This window comes from Aquarana catesbeiana, linkage group LG07 (genome assembly GCF_042186555.1).
Source record: "Aquarana catesbeiana isolate 2022-GZ linkage group LG07, ASM4218655v1, whole genome shotgun sequence".
NCBI classification, from domain to species: domain Eukaryota; kingdom Metazoa; phylum Chordata; class Amphibia; order Anura; family Ranidae; genus Aquarana; species Aquarana catesbeiana.
The window spans coordinates 175,159,298-175,182,426 of record NC_133330.1 but is presented as its reverse complement, the minus strand read 5'-3'; positions in this window follow the sequence as shown (position 1 = coordinate 175,182,426).

The window sequence follows — 23,129 nt, the reverse complement described above, 5'->3', positions numbered from 1 at the left end:
CAAAGATGTAACACACACTGGATTCCCAGCCAGCAAGCATTCTCCACGGTCAGTTGATGCGAAATCCTCACAGGGCATATGGAAGGACAGTAAGGCATTGTCCAAATTAAATGCACAGAGACGACAAAAACTGAAGACAAGACACAGAAATGAAAGAAGGCGTGATTTCAAGGCTACAAAGATGTCTGTCACCAATAAGAAAAGGACATACATCACCAGCCGATACAGAGCAGATGCTGATTTTAAGTTGAAGCAGAAGCAATATATCATTCGCAAATATGCAACAGATGCCAATTTCAACTTGAAGCAGAAGCAATACATCACCAGAAAATATGCGACAAATGCAGATTTCAACTTGAAACAGAAGCAGTACACCACCAGAAAATATGCGACAAATGCAGATTACAACTTGAAGAAGAAGCAATACATCACCAGAAAATATGCCACAAATGTCGATTTCAAGTTGAAGCAGAAGCAATACATCACCAGAAAATATCATAATGATCCTGCTTTCAGAAAACGTCACTTGCAACATTGCATGAGTTACATGAAAATGAAGCGTCAAACTCAAGCAGATTTTCGCATAACCCATAAGATGCAATGTGCCTTCAAAATAAGAATGAAATACAGACGATGGACTCGTGTCATGCGGGAATGCAGTCAACCAGTGGACAACAGCCTAATGCAGACAGCTATATCCACTTTCCATGAATGCATTAAAGCTGGGCCAACATTTGTGTGCACGATGTGTCATCGCACCCTTTTCCCTAACCAAGTGAAACATTGCATTCACAGCAATTACAAGAAGAATCTACACATTGTTGCTGCCTGTTTGACAGGGAAATATGTCCATGTGTGCAACAATCACTGTCAAGGACCTGAACAATGCACCGTACCAGATGAAAGGACCAAAGAATGGATTTGTCACAACTGTGATTTACATTTAAAAGCAGGACACAAATCATCCATCGCTGTAGCTAACAACATGGAGCTGGCGCCCATTCCCCCAGAGCTCTGCGATTTGAATGTGCTGGAAAGACAACTTTTGGCCAAAATACTGCCATTTGCCAAGATCATCACACTTCCCAAAGGTCGACAGGCAGCTATACATGGCGCTGTAGTGTGTGTGCCATCCGAGGTGGAAACCACGGTCAATACTCTACCAAGATCGCACAGCAAATCCCAGTTACACAGAGTCAAGCTGAAAAGACGTCTGACTTACAAAAGGCCACCAGCTGTTTCATTATGTCAACATGGGAAATGTAGTAGCAGGTCTGTCAAAACTCATTGACACACACCCCGACTACAGTGACATTTCAATTAGAGTGGATGAGACAATCGCTGATGATGATGATAATGATGATGGGATGGAACTCGACAGTTGTGACGAAACTGAAATGATGGAGATACTTGAACGCATCGAAAATTGTGATCCATCAGAGGTACAGTCTGCATGTTTACCGGCTGCTTCTGAGCAACAGGAAGGCCATGACCAACAACCTCCCAATGCAGAGGATGAGAAGGATACACTAAGACCTGGAATTGGCCTAGACAGTTGTTTGCAGCCATCTGACCTTGGAGAGGAAGCACTGACACACGGTGATGGAATATTCAGCATTGCACCTGCACAAGGAAACACACCTGTCAGCTTCTTTAAAGTTCCTAGGCTTGAGGCAATGGCTTTCCCTGTTCAGTTCCCTACTGGACAGAATACATTGGACCAGGCAAGACAAGTCAAACTGTCCCCGAGCATGTATTTCAATGCAAGGCTTTTTTGTGTTGATACTCGTTTTGCAAGAGACACAAGCTACCTCTTCTTTGCGCAGTTTGTCACAGAAACACACATGGCCAAAAGCAGCATGTCCATCCAGTTAAGGAAAGGAAAACCCAATACCAGGGATGGACGGAAAATATCCAACAAGCTGCTACAGGACAAGTGTGAGGTTGAGAGGTTGGTGCGAAACCGAGATGCCACAAGGTTCATGCAACCACTGAGAGGGAGTCCAGCTTACTGGGATAAAAATCTGAAGAATTTGCTAGCCATGGTCAGACAATTGGGTAAGCCAACATTTTTTCTTACCTTCTCTGCTGCAGAATTCAGATGGCCAGAGGTAATAACGGCAATAAAGGCACAACAAGGTCAAAAGGTGGATTTTGCGGGGCTAGACTGGGCTGAAAAGTGTGACATTCTTCGAGGCAACCCAGTGACCACCATGCGCATGTTTGACAAACGGGTTGATGCTCTGATGCGAGAGCTGCTGTTGGGTCCTGCACAGCCAATTGGTGAAGTTATCGATTACTTTTACCGGGTTGAATTTCAGGCGAGAGGGAGCCCTCATATACATTGTCTCTGTTGGGTAGCAGGAGCTCCTATATTTGGACAAGACAGTGATGACAAGGTGTGTGCCTTTATAGATCATAACATCTCATGCCAGCTGCCTGATGAAGCCAAACAGGCCTTACTTCACAGATTTGTAACAGAACTTCAAATGCACAGCAGATCTCATTCAAAATCATGCAAGAAAGGTAACAGAGTATGCAGATTTGGATTTCCAAAGCCACCTATTAGAAAAACGAGGATAACTTACCCGATGCCAGAAGAACAAGGAGATTGTGCAATGAAACCACAAGCAGCCAAAAACAAACTGAAACCAGTCTGGGATTTGCTTAATAACCCAAAAGTGCAGCTTGAAGACATGTCACAGCTACTGGCACAGTGTGATATGACTTTGAATCAGTACAACTCCTACATTCAGGCATTGACCTCCTCAAGCGTGATTCTAATGAAGCGTGATGTCAAGGACTGCTGGGTGAACAACTATAATCCACATTTGCTGACGGCCTGGAACACCAACATGGACATCCAGTACATTCTTGATGAGTATGGTTGCATCATGTACATGTTGTCCTACATATCCAAGCCAGAACGGGAGCTGAGTGACTATCTCAAAACAATAGTCAAAGAAATGAGCCCAGAAACAGCGACAGAACGAGAAGAAATGAAAGAGGTTCTTCAGGCTTATTCAAAACACAGAGAGGTCAGCGCCCAGGAGTCTGTGGCCCGTACGTGCAGCCTGAAAATGAAGTCTTGCTCACGTGAGGTTGTTTTTCTGCCAACTGGTGACAACGCACTGAAAATGAGTCTCCCGCTCAGTGCATTGCAGAACAAACCAGCCGATTCTCTTAATGTGTGGATGACGAGTTTTGTCGACAAATACAGAGCCAGACCTGAAACACCAGAGTTTGAGTCCATGTGTCTGGCAGACTTTGCATCCCATTACAGGGTTGTCTATGGCAAGCAGAAGGAAGATGGCAAGCAAAAGGAAGACAGCAAGCGTGTCAGCCTATTGAATGAAATGGGAATGATTCAAAAACGCACGAGAGGGAAGCCTGCAATCATCAGGTACGCACGCTTCTCAGAGAAGAAGGACCCTGAGAACTACTACGGCAGACTGCTTAAACTGTACCTCCCCCACCGTTCAGAGTCATCACTGAAAACTGTAAGGTTCCCAACACACCAGGATTTTTACAAAGGCGCCTGTGTGAGCTTACCAGGAGAAGAAGCAATCCAAGCAGTGTCTGCAATTGTTACCAGCAACCAAAAGAAGTTCGAACAACACAACAAAATTGTGGAACAAGTCTTGGATGACTTTGTAAAAAACGGACCTGTTGAAGATGCTTGGAACACCTTTGCCCCAGAAGCTGAGTTGGATAGGTTGGAATGTGTAGAGGAACGCAAAGAAGGGGAGCCACTTCATGAGAATGAACAAGATGATGTTCCGGAGTATACACGTCACAAACAAACAGGTGGAATTGCGCTTACTGTGAAAGCCCCACAAATGTGCCCTGATTTCCTTCGGAAAATGTACAGAAACCTTAACCGGACACAAGCTCAGACATTCTACTCAGTTTGTGACTGGTGCACTAACCGTGTGCGTGGCCTAAATCCTGACCCATTCTATTACTTTGTCACTGGTGGTGCAGGGACAGGCAAATCACACCTGATAAAGTGCATCTATGCTGAGGCGACAAAGATACTCTGTAAACTTACCAGACTACGTGAGGAAGCAGACATATCCATGCCCAGCGTTTTACTAACTGCATTTACAGGAACAGCAGCTTTCAACATTTCAGGCAACACATTGCATTCTCTGCTGAAGTTGCCAAGAAGCTTGAAGCCACCCTACCAAGGACTTGGAAATCTAATAGATGAAGTGAGGGCACAGCTGTCAAATGCGGAGATCATTGTTATTGACGAGGTGTCAATGATTTCAAAGCCCCTGTTTGCCTACATCAACTGGAGATTACAGCAAATCAAAGGCAGTAAGAAACCTTTTGGTGGTATGTCAGTACTAGCAGTAGGAGACTTTTACCAGGTCCCCCCGCTGGGAAAAAGTAAGCCACTCTGCGTGTTTGAGGAAAATACCAATGACGTCTGGAAAGACAACTTTCAGATGATCACGCTGACAGAGATCATGCGACAGAAGGAAGACATTTCATTTGCTGAGCTTTTGAATAGAATCAGAGTCAAGCAGAAGACTGGCACCTTAAGCAATGATGACAAAGCTCTGCTTGCTCAGGCTTTTACAGATCCCACCCACTGCCCTAATGATGTGCTACACATATTTGCCACCAACAAAGAGGTTCACAAACATAATGCTGCAACTGTGTCTGTTCTCCATTCAAACGTCACCAACATAGATGCCGACGATTACAGAAAAGACCCTAAGACAGGAGTGATGCTGAGGCAACACCAACCTTTCAAAGGACACAAAGACAATCTGATTGACACACTGCAAGCAGCTGAAGGTGCCCGTATCATGGTCACAAGAAACATTGATGTAGAAGACGGGCTTGTTAACGGGACATTTGGCAAGATTGCAAGAATAATCATCCAGACTGAGAATGGTGCTACTACGGTAAACAAGCTTGGGCTTGTGCTGGACAATCCAAATGCAGGACAGAGATACCGTAACAAGTCGTCTTGTGATGCTGACAACTTGGTGTACATAGAAAGGGTAGAGGAAAACCTGAGACAGAAAGGAGTTGTTCGCAGGCAGTTCCCCCTGAAGTTGGCTTTTGGATGTACGATTCATAAGTGTCAGGGGATGTCGATACAGTCGGCAGTGGTCTCATTGAAACGGGTCTTCCAACCGGGAATGGCCTATGTTGCTCTGAGTAGAACGACTACACTACAAGGACTGTACATAACCGACTTTGATGAGAAGAAGATCTTTGCTGATCCTGAAATCACAGCTTCCCTGGATTCAATGAAGAATGCATCACTGGAAAGTGTTATGCCCCTCTTAAAGTTTCTACAGACAACAGACAAACAGCAAACATTAACAATTATCCATCACAACACGGAAGGATTACCAGCTCACATTGAAGATATCAAATCTCACCATGAGTTGACACTTGGAGATGTTTTATGTTTCACTGAAACTCATCTCTCAGGCTCTTCTGTTGCTGAAAGTCTCCAGCTGGAGGGCTACAACCTGTTCAAACGCAACAGACACCTCTCGTACACAAACCTTCCTGACATTGCAAGTAAAAGTGGCGGAGGTGTCGCCTTGTATGTCAGAAACCATTTCAAGGCCTATGAAAAGCAGTATCATCACAATGTGACTGACTTGGAGTTCTTGGTTGTCAAACTGGAGTCCCCTGTACAAGCTTTGATCGCTGTCGTTTACAGGCCACCGGATTACAGTATTGGCCAATTCCTTACTAACCTGCTGGGCCTCTTGGAATCTTTGGAAATAATGGATTGCCAACCTATAATACTCTGTGGAGATTTCAATGAAGATTTTCTGTGCAGAGAAAAGAAGCCAATATCTGACCTTCTTCACTCAAGAGGATATACTCAACTGGTCTGGGCAGCCACCACAGAAAAAAACACACTGTTGGATCACATTTACATCTCCAGGGTGCAGCAGTGTCTCCAGTCAGGAGTACTGCACAGTTATTACAGCTACCATTATCCTGTGTATTGTGTTTTGAGCAGTGGTTGTGAACACGCTTAGAGCCTGCATAAACAGGGCATGAGTGTTGCCAGGAAACAGTGGTTGTGAGACAGTGGTCATCAAACAGATAAAGTGGCAATGAGGGTCAGTTTACGTGGCCATAGTTATGTGGGACCATTTACAATTAGCTAAACATCATTCTCTATATTTCATGTTCGGTGTACTTGTTAGACACTGAACTCACTTACTCCCCCCCATCCATCACAGACATCTGTCCTCATCATATAGTAAGAGGAATACCGCGCTGTAGTGCACCCAAAAAGGGTACCTGTTCGTGAAATATTGTGAATGACCAAATAGGGGATAACCAAAATAGTGATGAAAATAACTTAGTGAAAAAAAATTACAAAAAACGACATAATAACAAAAGCAGCCACTCTATGTGAGATACACACACTAATACAACAATATAACAAATATAGCAGCGCTGTAAATAGGAGTAAATACTAGTACCAGTGTTGAATAGGACTAATTGGTTAGAACCCAAATTAAATAACTAACACAGTTCTTGAAACCTAAATCAATAAGTGTTCACTGGACAGTCCTAACACAGTGAATAAAGTCCAAATAAATGTTGTGAAAATACATAGGCTCAGACCCCATTTTTTTAAAGCAGGAAATGTAAAATAGAAAAAATTCCTCCACCGCACCACGGTGGTAGCTGAAAATAAAATGCGCGCTTACCAAACGGCAAGCACAAGGGGGCTTGCGACCTTAACCCGGTCAGGGCCTTTCATTGGATGGGCTTCTAGGAAAGGACATGCCAATTCATACAGCCAAAGGGTGATGATACCACTAGTCCACCAAGTCACAGGAAATCACTCTTATCATGGAGATTAATAAAAGACTCCTAGCTGGGGGGTTGTTCTCATTTAGGGGTACCCCGGGAAAAGAGAGGGAAACAACATAGCGTAATCCTGGTTTTGAGGTTTATTAAAAGAATTAAAATAACACTTACAGTGTAGCAGATTCAAATAAGCATAAGAAGCCGGCTGGCTAAAACGATCACCCGTCCTACAGACGGTAGATGCAGCACGTCAGCTCGCCCTATCACACTGTCCTCATCACACTCACCATCTCCTTCCTGTGCTATAGCCTGCTTGCTGATTAGTAAGACAAAGAAACAGCAAGGAGCAAAACTGCAGAGAAACTGAAAATTTGTAAGGGTTTAAAGTATATGCTTTAATGAATTGCCTTGTATCCAAAAAGTTGACTGTTCAAAATGTTAATGTTAATGTTAATGTATAACGGAAATATACCGCCAGTTCGCTTGTGATGCAATATATTGAAATTATATGTACACTGTGTAAACTGTTTTTGACACACTTGATTTTGGGACGCGAGTCCGTCAGGTGCTATGCTTTGGCTGGGGCGGAATAAATCCTGGTAACCCTTAAGTCTGTGTCCGACAAAGTCATTTACCGATATTTCTACCTTCTACATCATTAGCACTTGTGCACTTTTTAAATTTGATCAATCAATTGGTTAGTGTAATGTTTACTATCTTTACTCACTACAAACACTCCACACAGTTACTCTGCCCATCTGCCCAGTTCAACCTTTCCACAGTTACTCCAACCACACAACAGTTACTCCAGGCACTCCCCCCAGTTACTCCGCTCACTCCAGATGTAGAGGCAAGAACACTTTTCACAATTTCCCCAGAAATTGTACCTTTTCTAGTTAAGTGTTCTTGCATAGCAAGACCACTTACTGTTATCTCACATATATATTATTCTTATTATTATAGCCAAATTTACCACCCTAACTCCTCCCACAGTTTTTACACTACATAGACAAGTAATATACCGAAACGTGCGGATTGTTCCCGAATGGTGTGCTATTACTTTGTGGAACGTTTCGCCGAATGGTTCACGAAATATCGTCGTTTTTGCGGCGAAATTGGTCCCATAGGAATGAATGGGGAAACTAGAGTGGGAGATGACAAAAGCTGGAAAATCAGAACATGATTTCTAAACTGCCGCCACTCCCTCATTTTCAAGCCCACCTACACAAATCTTATATCAAAACGTTCAGCTATCCCTGCTGCCACTAAACATGTCCACGGCTAAGCCATAGTCCTGATAGTTTTCACAATATGACCATTTGTTTGCAACTCACGCCGTCCATTGACATTCATTGAAACTACACTCTAGCCCCCTCCAAATTTGAAGGGCAATTTCTAAACTGCGACTGTGCCTTCATTTTTAATATTTCAGAGACATACTATACATCAAAATCTAGGTCTGGGTCTTGTGATTCTCACAATATAAAGATCTTCGCTGTAGGATGTATAGTTTTTAAAATACGGCCATTTGTTTAGAGGTCATTTCAGGAAATTTTAGCCATTAATCAGAGTGTACTGTTAGTGTTTGTTTTGTTGCCATGGTTACCAAAGCTTCTGTTATACACAGGGGGGAAGGTGGCTGGAGCATCTCAGCTGATTACAGAACCCGGGGGAGGGGACAGACACACCATGTACTGATTTATAATAGAGGAATATGATGGGGCAGTTTTGATGAAGCAGTATTTGGGAAGCATAAACAGGGCATGAGCGTTGCTAGGAAACAGTGGTTGTAAACACAAGATGCTGAGACACTCCAAATGCATGTGACTTCATCTGCTAGACTTGATAATGCTTGTAGACTCCTCCCACAGTTTTCACACTACAGAGACAAATAATATACCGAAACGAGCGGATTGTTCCCGATTGGTGTGTTATTACTTTGTGGAATGTTTTGCCGAATGGTCCACGAAATGACGTTTTTGCAGCGAAATTGGTCCCATAGGAATGAATGGCGAAATGTTCAAAACTAGAGTGGGAAGTGACAAAAGCTGACAATCCCATGATCAGCCAAAACATTATGACCACCCCATGATCAGCCAAAACATTATGACCGCCCCATGTAAAAAAAAAAATATTTTTGAAAAAAAAAAAAATGTTTGAAAAAAGTAAAATAATAATTTTTGAAAAAAAAAAAATCATTTTTGAAAAAAAAAAATATATATTTTTGAAAAAAAAAATATTTTTGATGAAAAAAAATTATTTTTGAAAAAAAAAAATATATATTTTTGAAAAAAAAATATTTTTGAAGAAAAAAAATTATTTTTGAAAAAAAAAAATATTTTTGAAAAAAAAATTTCTTTTAAAAAAAAAATTATTTTTGAAAAAAAAATATATTTGAAAAAAAAAATATTTTTGAAAAAAAAAATTATTTTTGAAAAAAAAATTACTTTAAAAAAAATAATAATTTCGAAAAAAAAATTATTTTTGAAAAAAAAAAATATATATTTTTGAAAAAAAAAATATTTTTGAAGAAAAAAAATTATTTTTGAAAAAAAAAAATATTTTTGAAAAAAAAATTTCTTTTAAAAAAAAAATCATTTTTGAAAAAAAAAATATATATTTTTGAAAAAAAAAATATTTTTGAAGAAAAAAAATTATTTTTGAAAAAAAAAAATATTTTTGAAAAAAAAATTTCTTTTAAAAAAAAAATTATTTTTGAAAAAAAAATATATTTGAAAAAAAAAATATTTTTGAAAAAAAAAATTATTTTTGAAAAAAAAATTACTTTAAAAAAAATAATAATTTCGAAAAAAAAATTATTTTTGAAATAAAAAAATTCATTTTTGAAAAAAAAAATTACCTTTGAAAAAAATGTTCAGCTCTTTCAGCGAATGATGGAACTTTTTTACTACTATTTATACTTTTTAAAATATTAAGCTTTTTAACACTTTTCACAGTTACTCAAGCCACTCCACCCCACCCAGTTACTCCGCCCACTCCAGTTGTAGAGGCAAGAACACTTTTCACAATTTCCCCAGAAATTGTACCTTTTCTAGTTATTATTCTTATTCTTATTATTATAGCCAAATTTACCACCCTAACTCCTCCCACAATTTTTACACTACATAGACAAGTAATATACCGAAACGTGCGGATTGTTCCCGAATGGTGTGCTATTATTTTGTGGAACGTTTCGCCGAATGGTTCACGAAATATCGTTGTTTTTGCGGCAAAATTGGTCCCATAGGAATGAATGGGGAAGCTAGAGTGGGAAGTGACAAAAGCTGAAAAATCAGAACATGATTTCTAAACTGCCGCCACTCCCTCATTTTCAAGCCCACCTACACAAATCTTATATCAAAACGTTCAGCTATCCCTGCTGCCACTAAACATGTCCACGGCTAAGCCATAGTCCTGATAGTTTTCACAATATGACCATTTGTTTGCAACTCACGCCGTCCATTGACATTCATTGAAACTACACTCTAGCCCCTTCAAATTTGAAGGGCAATTTCTAAACTGTGACCGTGCCTTCAATTTTAATATTTCAGAGACATACTATGTATCAAAATCTAGGTCTGGGTCTTGTGATTCTCACAATATAAAGATCTTCGCTGTAGGATGTATAGTTTTTAAAATACGGCCATTTGTTTAGAGGTCATTTCAGGAAATTTTAGCCATTAATCAGCGTGTACTGTGTTTGTTTTGTTGCCATGGTTACCAAAGCTTCTGTTATACACAGGGGGGAGGTGGCTGGAGCATCTCAGCTCTGATTACAGAGCCCGGGGGAGGGGACAGACACACCATGTACTGATTTATAATAGAGGAATATGATGGGGCAGTTTTGATGGGGTAATTCTGATGGGGCAGTTTTGATGAAGTAGTATTTGGGAAGCATAAACAGGGCATGAGCGTTGCTAGGAAACAGTGGTTGTAAACACAAGATGCTGAGACACCCCAAATGCATGTGACTTCATCTGCTAGACTTGATAATGCTTGTAGACTCCTCCCACAGTTTTTACACTACAGAGACAAGTAATATACCGAAACGAGCGGATTGTTCCCGATTGGTGTGTTATTACTTTGTGGAATGTTTCGCCGAATGGTCCACGAAATGACGTTTTTGCGGCGAAATTGGTCCCATAGGAATGAATGGCGAAATGTTCAAAACTAGAGTGGGAGGTGACAAAAGCTGACAACCCCATGATCAGCCAAAACATTATGACCACCCCATGATCAGCCAAAACATTATGACCGCCCCATGTAAAAAAAAAAAAATATTTTTGAAAAAAAAAAAAAAATTTTTGAAAAAAAAAAAAATAATTTTTGAAAAAAAAAATAATAATTTTTGAAAAAAATAAAAATAAAATCATTTTTGGAAAAAAAAAAATATTTTTGAAAAAAAAATTATTTTTGAAAAAAAAAATCATTTTTGAAAAAAAATCTTTTTTGAAAAAAATTTTTATAATTTTTGAAAAAAAAATCATAATTTTTGAAAAAAAAATCATAATTTTTGAAAAAAAAAATCATAATTTTTGAAAAAAAAAATAATTTTTGAAAAAAATTTTCAGCTCTTTCAGCTAATGATGAGACTTCAACTTTTTTACTACTATTTATACTTTTTAAAATATTAAGCTTTTTAACACTTTTCACAGTTACTCCAGCCACTCCAACCACACAACAGTTACTCAAGCCACTCCACCCAGTTACTCCGCCCACTCCAGTTGTAGAGGCAAGAACACTTTTCACAATTTCCCCAGAAATTGTACCTTTTCTAGTTATTCTTATTATTATTATAGCCAAATTTACCACCCTAACTCCTCCCACAGTTTTTACAATACATAGACAAGTAATATACCGAAACGTGCGGATTGTTCCCGAATGGTGTGCTATTATTTTGTGGAACGTTTCGCCAAATGGTTCACGATATATCGTCATTTTTGCTGCTAAATTGGTCCCATAGGAATGAATGGGGAAACTAGAGTGGGAGGTGACAAAAGCTGAAAAATCAGAACATGATTTCTAAACTGCCGCCACTCTCTCATTTTCAAGCCCACCTACACAAATCTTATATCAAAATGTTCAGCTATCCCTGCTGCCACTAAACATGTCCACGGCTAAGCCGTAGTCCTGATAGTTTTCACAATATGACCATTTGTTTGCAACTCACACTGTCCATTGACATTCATTGAAACTACACTCTAACCCCTTCAAATTTGAAGGGCAATTTCTAAACTGCGACCGTGCCTTCAATTTTAATATTTCAGAGACATACTATACATCAAAATCTAGGTCTGGGTCTTGTGATTCTCACAATATAATGATCTTCACTGTAGGATGTATAGTTTTTAAAATACGGCCATTTGAATTACTGCATAGTTACTACATCTATCATGGTCCTGTCTATTGTGTATTGAGCAGTATTTGTGAAGCATAAACAGGGCATGAGCGTTGCTAGGAAACAGTGGTTGTAAACACAAGATGCTGAGACACCCCAAATGCGTGTGACTTCATCTGCTAGACTTGATAATGCTTGTAGACTCCTCCCACAGTTTTTACACTACAGAGACAAGTAATATACCGAAACGTGCAGATTGTTCCCGATTGGTGTGCTATTACTTTGTGGTTCACGAAATATCATAGTTTTTGCGGCGAAATTGGTCCCATAGGATTGAATGGCGAAATCTTCAATGTCATTTAATTGGTGTGCTATTACTTTGTGGAACTTTTTTCGCCGAATGGTTCACGAAATATCGTCGTTTTTGCGGCAATATTGGTCCCATAGGAATGAATGGCGAAATGTTCAATGTCATTTAAATGGTGTGCTATTACCTTGTGGAACTTTGTGAAAAGCTGAAATATACCAGTGTGAATCCGGAATCAATGTCATTTAATTGGTGTGCTATTACTTTGTGGAACGTTTCGCCGAATGGTTCACGAAATATCGTCGTTTTTGCGGTGAAATTGGTCCCATAGGAATGAATGGCGAAATGTTCAAAACTAGAGTGGGAGGTGACAAAAGCTGACAACCCCATGATTAGCCAAAATATTATGACCACCCCATGATCAGCCAAAACATTATGACCGCCCCATGAAAAAAAAAATATTTTTGAAAAAAAAAATTCATTTTTGAAAAAAAAAAATTCATTTTTGAAAAAAAAAAATATTTTTGAAAAAAAAAATTTTTGAAAAAAAAAATATATTATTGAGAAAAAAAATCATTTTTGAAAAAAAATTCATTTTTGAAAAAAAAAATTCATTTTTGAAAAAAAAAATCATTTTTGAAAAAAATTATTCATTTTTGAAAAAAAATTATTCATTTTTGAAAAAAAAACTTTTGAAAAAAATGTTCAGCTCTTTCAGCTAATGATGGGACTTCAACTTTTTTACTACTATTTATACTTTTTAAAATATTAAGCTTTTTAACACTTTTCACAGTTACTCAAGCCACTCCATCCAGTTATTCCGCCCACTCCAGTTGTAGAGGCAAGAACACTTTTCACAATTTCCCCAGAAATTGTAGCTTTTCTAGTTAAGTGTTCTTGCATAGCAAGACCACTTACTGTTATCTCACATATATATTATTATTATTAAGTGTTCTTGCATAGCAAGACCACTTACTGTTATCTCACATATATATTATTCTTCTTATTAAGTGTTCTTGCATAGCAAGACCACTTACTGTTATCTCAAATATATATTATTATTAAGTGTTCTTGCATAGCAAGACCACTTACTGTTATCTCACATATAAATTATTAAGTGTTCTTGCATAGCAAGACCACTTACTGTTATCTCACATATATATTATTCTTATTCTTATTCTTATTAAGTGTTCTTGCATAGCAAGACCACTTATTGTTATCTCACATATATATTATTAAGTGTTCTTGCATAGCAAGACCACTTATTGTTATCTCACATATATATTATTAAGTGTTCTTGCATAGCAAGACCACTTACTGTTATCTCACATATATATTATTATTATAGCCAAATTTACCACCCTAACTCCTCCCACAGTTTTTACACTACATAGACAAGTAATATACCGAAACGTGCGGATTGTTCCCGAATGGTGTGCTATTATTTTGTGGAACGTTTCGCCGAATGGTTCACGAAATATCGTCGTTTTTGCGGCGAAATTGGTCCCATAGGAATGAATGGAGAAACTAGAGTGGGAGATGACAAAAACTGAAAAATCAGAACATGATTTCTAAACTGCCGCCACTCCCTCATTTTCAAGCCCACCTACACAAATCTTATATCAAAGCGTTCAGCTATCCCTGCTGCCACTAAACATGTCCACGGCTAAGCCATAGTCCTGATAGTTTTCACAATATGACCATTTGTTTGCAACTCACACCGTCCATTGACATTCATTGAAACTACACTCTAGCCCCTTCAAATTTGAAGGGCAATTTCTAAACTGCGACCGTGCCTTCAATTTTAATATTTCAGAGACATACTATGTATCAAAATCTAGGTCTGGGTCTTGTGATTCTCACAATATAAAGATCTTCGCTGTAGGATGTATAGTTTTTAAAATACGGCCATTTGTTTAGAGGTCATTTCAGGAAATTTTAGCCATTAATCAGAGTGTACTGTGTGTGTTTTGTTGCCATGGTTACCAAAGCTTCTGTTATACATAGGGGGGAGGTGGCTGGAGCATCTCAGCTCTGATTACAGAGCCCGGGGAAGGGGACAGACACACCATGTACCGATTTATAATAGAGGAATATGATGGGGCAGTTTTGATGGGGTAATTCTGATGGGGCAGTTTTGATGAAGTAGTATTTGGGAAGCATAAACAGGGCATGAGCGTTGCTAGGAAACAGTGGTTGTAAACACAAGATGCTGAGACACCCCAAATGCATGTGACTTCATCTGCTAGACTTGATAATGCTTGTAGACTCCTCCCACAGTTTTTACACTACAGAGACAAGTAATATACCGAAACGAGCGGATTGTTCCCGATTGGTGTGTTATTACTTTGTGGAATGTTTCGCCGAATGGTCCACGAAATGACGTTTTTGCGGCGAAATTGGTCCCATAGGAATGAATGGCGAAATGTTCAAAACTAGAGTGGGAGGTGACAAAAGCTGACAACCCCATGATCAGCCAAAACATTATGACCACCCCATGATCAGCCAAAACATTATGACCGCCCCATGTAAAAAAAAAAAAATATTTTTGAAAAAAAAAAAAAAATTTTTGAAAAAAAAAAAAATAATTTTTGAAAAAAAAAAAAATAATTTTTGAAAAAAATAAAAATAAAATCATTTTTGGAAAAAAAAAAATATTTTTGAAAAAAAAATTATTTTTGAAAAAAAAAATCATTTTTGAAAAAAAATCTTTTTTGAAAAAAATTTTTATAATTTTTGAAAAAAAAATCATAATTTTTGAAAAAAAAATCATAATTTTTGAAAAAAAAAATCATAATTTTTGAAAAAAAAAATAATTTTTGAAAAAAATTTTCAGCTCTTTCAGCTAATGATGAGACTTCAACTTTTTTACTACTATTTATACTTTTTAAAATATTAAGCTTTTTAACACTTTTCACAGTTACTCCAGCCACTCCAACCACACAACAGTTACTCAAGCCACTCCACCCAGTTACTCCGCCCACTCCAGTTGTAGAGGCAAGAACACTTTTCACAATTTCCCCAGAAATTGTACCTTTTCTAGTTATTCTTATTATTATTATAGCCAAATTTACCACCCTAACTCCTCCCACAGTTTTTACAATACATAGACAAGTAATATACCGAAACGTGCGGATTGTTCCCGAATGGTGTGCTATTATTTTGTGGAACGTTTCGCCAAATGGTTCACGATATATCGTCATTTTTGCTGCTAAATTGGTCCCATAGGAATGAATGGGGAAACTAGAGTGGGAGGTGACAAAAGCTGAAAAATCAGAACATGATTTCTAAACTGCCGCCACTCTCTCATTTTCAAGCCCACCTACACAAATCTTATATCAAAATGTTCAGCTATCCCTGCTGCCACTAAACATGTCCACGGCTAAGCCGTAGTCCTGATAGTTTTCACAATATGACCATTTGTTTGCAACTCACACTGTCCATTGACATTCATTGAAACTACACTCTAACCCCTTCAAATTTGAAGGGCAATTTCTAAACTGCGACCGTGCCTTCAATTTTAATATTTCAGAGACATACTATACATCAAAATCTAGGTCTGGGTCTTGTGATTCTCACAATATAATGATCTTCACTGTAGGATGTATAGTTTTTAAAATACGGCCATTTGAATTACTGCATAGTTACTACATCTATCATGGTCCTGTCTATTGTGTATTGAGCAGTATTTGTGAAGCATAAACAGGGCATGAGCGTTGCTAGGAAACAGTGGTTGTAAACACAAGATGCTGAGACACCCCAAATGCGTGTGACTTCATCTGCTAGACTTGATAATGCTTGTAGACTCCTCCCACAGTTTTTACACTACAGAGACAAGTAATATACCGAAACGTGCAGATTGTTCCCGATTGGTGTGCTATTACTTTGTGGTTCACGAAATATCATAGTTTTTGCGGCGAAATTGGTCCCATAGGATTGAATGGCGAAATCTTCAATGTCATTTAATTGGTGTGCTATTACTTTGTGGAACTTTTTTCGCCGAATGGTTCACGAAATATCGTCGTTTTTGCGGCAATATTGGTCCCATAGGAATGAATGGCGAAATGTTCAATGTCATTTAAATGGTGTGCTATTACCTTGTGGAACTTTGTGAAAAGCTGAAATATACCAGTGTGAATCCGGAATCAATGTCATTTAATTGGTGTGCTATTACTTTGTGGAACGTTTCGCCGAATGGTTCACGAAATATCGTCGTTTTTGCGGTGAAATTGGTCCCATAGGAATGAATGGCGAAATGTTCAAAACTAGAGTGGGAGGTGACAAAAGCTGACAACCCCATGATTAGCCAAAATATTATGACCACCCCATGATCAGCCAAAACATTATGACCGCCCCATGAAAAAAAAAATATTTTTGAAAAAAAAAATTCATTTTTGAAAAAAAAAAATTCATTTTTGAAAAAAAAAAATATTTTTGAAAAAAAAAATTTTTGAAAAAAAAAATATATTATTGAGAAAAAAAATTATTTTTGAAAAAAAAATCATTTTTGAAAAAAAATTCATTTTTGAAAAAAAAAATTCATTTTTGAAAAAAAAAATCATTTTTGAAAAAAATTATTCATTTTTGAAAAAAAATTATTCATTTTTGAAAAAAAAACTTTTGAAAAAAATGTTCAGCTCTTTCAGCTAATGATGGGACTTCAACTTTTTTACTACTATTTATACTTTTTAAAATATTAAGCTTTTTAACACTTTTCACAGTTACTCAAGCCACTCCATCCAGTTATTCCGCCCACTCCAGTTGTAGAGGCAAGAACACTTTTCACAATTTCCCCAGAAATTGTAGCTTTTCTAGTTAAGTGTTCTTGCATAGCAAGACCACTTACTGTTATCTCACATATATATTATTATTATTAAGTGTTCTTGCATAGCAAGACCACTTACTGTTATCTCACATATATATTATTCTTCTTATTAAGTGTTCTTGCATAGCAAGACCACTTACTGTTATCTCACATATATATTATTATTAAGTGTTCTTGCATAGCAAGACCACTTACTGTTATCTCACATATAAATTATTAAGTGTTCTTGCATAGCAAGACCACTTACTGTTATCTCACATATATATTATTCTTATTCTTATTCTTATTAAGTGTTCTTGCATAGCAAGACCACTTATTGTTATCTCACATATATATTATTAAGTGTTCTTGCATAGCAAGACCACTTATTGTTATCTCACATATATATTATTAAGTGTTCTTGCATAGCAAGACCACTTACTGTTATCTCACATATATATTATTATTATAGCCAAATTTACCACCCTAACTCCTCCCACAGTTTTTACACTACATAGACAAGTAATATACCGAAACGTGCGGATTGTTCCCGAATGGTGTGCTATTATTTTGTGGAACGTTTCGCCGAATGGTTCACGAAATATCGTCGTTTTTGCGGCGAAATTGGTCCCATAGGAATGAATGGAGAAACTAGAGTGGGAGATGACAAAAACTGAAAAATCAGAACATGATTTCTAAACTGCCGCCACTCCCTCATTTTCAAGCCCACCTACACAAATCTTATATCAAAGCGTTCAGCTATCCCTGCTGCCACTAAACATGTCCACGGCTAAGCCATAGTCCTGATAGTTTTCACAATATGACCATTTGTTTGCAACTCACACCGTCCATTGACATTCATTGAAACTACACTCTAGCCCCTTCAAATTTGAAGGGCAATTTCTAAACTGCGACCGTGCCTTCAATTTTAATATTTCAGAGACATACTATGTATCAAAATCTAGGTCTGGGTCTTGTGATTCTCACAATATAAAGATCTTCGCTGTAGGATGTATAGTTTTTAAAATACGGCCATTTGTTTAGAGGTCATTTCAGGAAATTTTAGCCATTAATCAGAGTGTACTGTGTGTGTTTTGTTGCCATGGTTACCAAAGCTTCTGTTATACATAGGGGGGAGGTGGCTGGAGCATCTCAGCTCTGATTACAGAGCCCGGGGGAGGGGACAGACACACCATGTACCGATTTATAATAGAGGAATATGATGGGGCAGTTTTGATGGGGTAATTCTGATGGGGCAGTTTTGATGAAGTAGTATTTGGGAAGCATAAACAGGGCATGAGCGTTGCTAGGAAACAGTGGTTGTAAACACAAGATGCTGAGACACCCCAAATGCATGTGACTTCATCTGCTAGACTTGATAATGCTTGTAGACTCCTCCCACAGTTTTTACACTACAGAGACAAGTAATATACCGAAACGAGCGGATTGTTCCCGATTGGTGTGTTATTACTTTGTGGAACGTTTTGCCGAATGGTCCACGAAATGTCGTTTTTGCGGCGAAATTGATCCCATAGGAACGAATGGGGAAATGTTCAAAACTAGAGTGGGAGGTGACAAAAGCTGACAACCCCATGATCAGCCAAAACATTATGACCGCCCAATGAAAAAAAAAATTATTTTTGAAAAAAAAAAATTTGAAAAATAAAATTATTGAGAAAAGAAAAAATTATTTTTTAAAAAAAAAATTTTATTTTTGAAAAAAAAAATTCATTTGTGAAAAAAAAATTCATTTTTGAAAAAAAAAATAAAATTCATTTTTGAAAAAAAAAATTATTTTTGATAAAAAAAAAATATTTTTGAAAAAAAAAAAAAATATTTTTAAAAAAAAAAATTTTTGAAAAAAAAAAAATTAAAAAAAAAAAAAAAATTATATTTGAAAAAAAAAATTTTTGAAAAAAAAATTATTATTGAGAAAAGAAAAAAATATTTTTGAAAAAAAAAATAACTTTTGAAAAAAATGTTCAGCTCTTTCAGCTACTAAAAAACTACGAAAAGACCCCCTATCGGGGCTTTAAGGCAGCCAATAAAATGCAGTAGAAGTGGTCAAAAGGATTAATTTTATTGGTACAAGAATATATAATAAAAATAAGTAAATTGATTCTGACTGTTCAAGTCAGGACATGAACTGTGTGCATCATAAAAGTTACAACGGATAGTACCCGTATCTAGGAACAGTACAATTTGCAATGTGTTATAAGTACAACCAAAGTGTCCTTAAGGGGGTAATCCCCTAAAGTAAGGCAAAAGACAGTGCCTAAGAATAAAAACAATGTACAATACAATATATGGGACAACAGGCATAGTAGATATGAATCCTGACGCGTTTCGACCCTCGCTGGGTCTTCTTCAGAGGATGGGTTGTCCGCTGTGGAAATGCAAACATATATCGAACAATGGCATAAGACTCAACAATAGCAAAACCCCTCTGTATACAATATAACATATCTGCATGAATTACATAATTACCTATCGACAAGGTTCCTGGCAATACAAGATATTTAAGGTAATGTAGTTCCTCCCATGTCCTCTGTCTCCCCCGTGCCGGGCCAACTCCCCAGGGGAAGGGTGGCAGACCAGATGTGCCTTACGAGGGATCACGCCTATATGCCCCCCACGTATGTGCAGGGGAGGGGAGGGGCCACGAATGGCCAGGAGCTGCACCTGGAAAAATTCACGTTGGCACTAAAGACAAAAATAGAAAGTGAGGAGTCAGTAGACTCCTCAAATGTTTGAGAGTTTCCCTATTGCAGGGCATTATAGTGGGTCCATGGGTATGCAGGGAGACATATACAGAAAGTGGAAAGAAAATAGAGGGAAATGAAAGGAATGAAGAAGAAGGGAAGGCGGGGAAAGGGAAAAGGGTGGGGAGGGAGGACAGGAGGGGAAGGGAAAAAAAAAAAAGGGGGGGGAAGGAAAGGGGTTGAGTAAGGGGGGGGGAGAAGCGGAGGGGAAAAAAGAAGGGGGGGGAGAGAGAGGGGAAATAGAAAAGAAAAGAAAGTGTGAGGGAAGTGTGAAAGTGAATGAATATACTAGAAAAAACAGTGAACCACGCAGAGTAAGAAAGATGTGACAGTGAGTGAAAAGAGTAGACAAACAACAGCAAAGACCCTGCAGCCCATCAAGGACCATATGGTAGTAAAATATTGAATGGAAAGCAATGGGGTAGCAGCACCATAGGGGGAGAAGGGAGTGAAAAAAAGGGGGGGGAGGGGGGATGTGGGAGTGATGACAGTGGTGCAAAGTGGAGGAGGGGGGGGGGAGAGGAAGGGAAAGAGGTGATGGATGGGGGGAAAAAGGGGGGAAGAGAGGAAAGGGGGAAAAAAGGAAGGGAGAAAGGGGGGAAGTGGGCAATCTTTCATATGATGAAAATTTGGCCCTCCAGCGCCTTACAAAAAACCCAAAAATTGTAATAAAACCCTCGGACAAAGGGGGCAATGTGGTTGTCATGAACAACGACGACTACGTTTCAATGTGTTTAGACATTTTAAAGAACAAAGCCTGGTATAAAGTAATTTCAGCCCTCAATATCAATCAATACAACTCCAACTTTTATAGCATGGTTGATCGTGCATTCTATAGAGGTGAAATCACCAAAAATATTCATGAGTTTGTTAGGACCCCACATCCTAAGGTGGCTACGTTCTATAGTCTACCCAAGATTCATAAAAACTCCATTAAACTTACAGGTCGCCCCATCGTTTCCGGCAATGGAGCTATATCAGAAAACCTAAGCCGAGTTATAGATGCACACTTGCAACCTCTTGTTTTGTCCTTGCCCTCCTTTGTTAAGGATACAATACAATTTCTACAACTCATCAATGATCTTAAGATACCCAAGAATGCCATTCTGGTGACCATCGATGTCGAGGCGCTGTACAGCAGCATTCCCCACTCCCAGGGTCTGGCTGCTGTGCAAAGGGCCTTGCAATAGTATTCTCAATATGACCCTGCATTGGTCAGGTTCATATTGAATGGTCTGCACTATATACTGCACCACAATTATTTTTGTTTTGACAACTCCCACTACCTCCAGGTGCAGGGTGTGGCTATGGGGACCTGCTGCGCCCCCTCCTACGCCAACCTGTACCTCTTGCACGATGAGGACCTTGTCATATACACCAGCCATATAACCAAATGGCTGAGGTATATCGGCGACGTGTTTGTCGTCTGGGAGGGACCCGAGACCAAACTAGTCAAATTTTTCAATAGGATCAATGTGAATGACCGTAATTTGAGTTTTACGATGATCCATGACCCCCACAGCGTCACTTTCTTAGATGTCTCCATTTCGGTCACTGCGGAAGGAAGTCTTTCCAGTACTTTGTTTCGAAAGACAACTGCCGGGAATACGGTCCTCCATTCTGATAGTTTTCACCCCATTCCATTAAAGAATTCTATTCCCTATGGACAATATTTGCGCCTTCGGCGCAACTGTTCGAATGATGCTCTTTTTAAAAAAGAAGCTGAGGGGCTTCAGAATCGACTGCTGGCAAGGGGTTACAGCCGATCGTGCCTTAAAAAAGCGTACAACCAAGCCATAGGACATTCTAGACCCCAGCTGCTTTTTGGATCTAAACCCTCCAAAAGCCCTGGAGGCAACCTCACCCGGATCATCATGCGTTACTCTCGACAACATCAGGCAATCAAAAAGATCATAGAGCGCCATTGGAGCATCCCAGAAAAACCTACCATAACATACAAAAGAGCTATGTCACTACGGGACAAGCTCGTCCAGAGCGAATACATCAATGAAAATAGGAGAGCGAAGCACTGTTCCATAGTGGGTTCCTTCCTCTGTGGACATTGCTCATATTGCTCATTTATCAAGAAAGATAAAATCTTTGCCCTTCCCAATGGAAAGACATTTACACCCACACAATTTGTGAACTGCCACACTCGTGGAGTAGTATATCTGATGGAATGTGACTGTGGCGCTTACTATGTGGGAAAGACCAGGCAGGAATTTTGGAAACGCATTTCCCAACATGTTTATAGTATGCAGGTGGGGAACCCGTATCTTCCCATTGGGAGGCATATAATCTCTACACACAACTATAGGGTCCCAAAAGTGACCTTTGTGGCCCTTTACAAAATACAGATCCCCATGAGAGGTGGCGACTGGAACAAGTCTCTGCTGCAAAGAGAGCAGAGATGGATATTCCAGTTACAGGCCACCTCTCCACCAGGCCTCAACGAATCAATTTCGTTCGCCCCTTTTTTGCAGGGGTTTTCATCTGGAAAAACACAATGAACATATGGGACCGGACCGTTCATTTCGAACGTTCCACAGCGCTTTGTGGAAATATACCACCATCCATTCCCTTTTTCTCATTCCTTTTTCCTTCTTCCCTTCCCCTCCCCCCCCATGTAGATCAAGGGAGCGCTCTCTATAATACAATATATAACCCATTAGCTTTTCCACCATTTAACATCCATTCCTGCCTGGTACTTTCCCACATGCGATAAATATCGCTAACCGCGATCACTTTCAATATTCTCTAGCATATGATGTACAATTTTGTGTGTGGGAAATGTAAGTTAACACAATATTTCCTATACCTCCAAATATCCTATTTTCAGAGGAATTTAGCCTGGAAACAGTTCACAGTTCCCTATATATCCTTATATGCTTATTTTTCTGTATTATGCAATTTTTCTTTTTTCTTTTTGTCAAATGTGTTATCGGCTTACTAGATTGCAATGAGATGAAGCTAATATAACCAAAGTGTCACCGTTTAGGCATTAATGATATATAACTATGGACAGGTAAGGGTTAACTTTAGCTACATAGACCCTATGTATACTGCCCAGTAAGTGGGTGATGAGGATTGGCTATGTTACATTCCAAT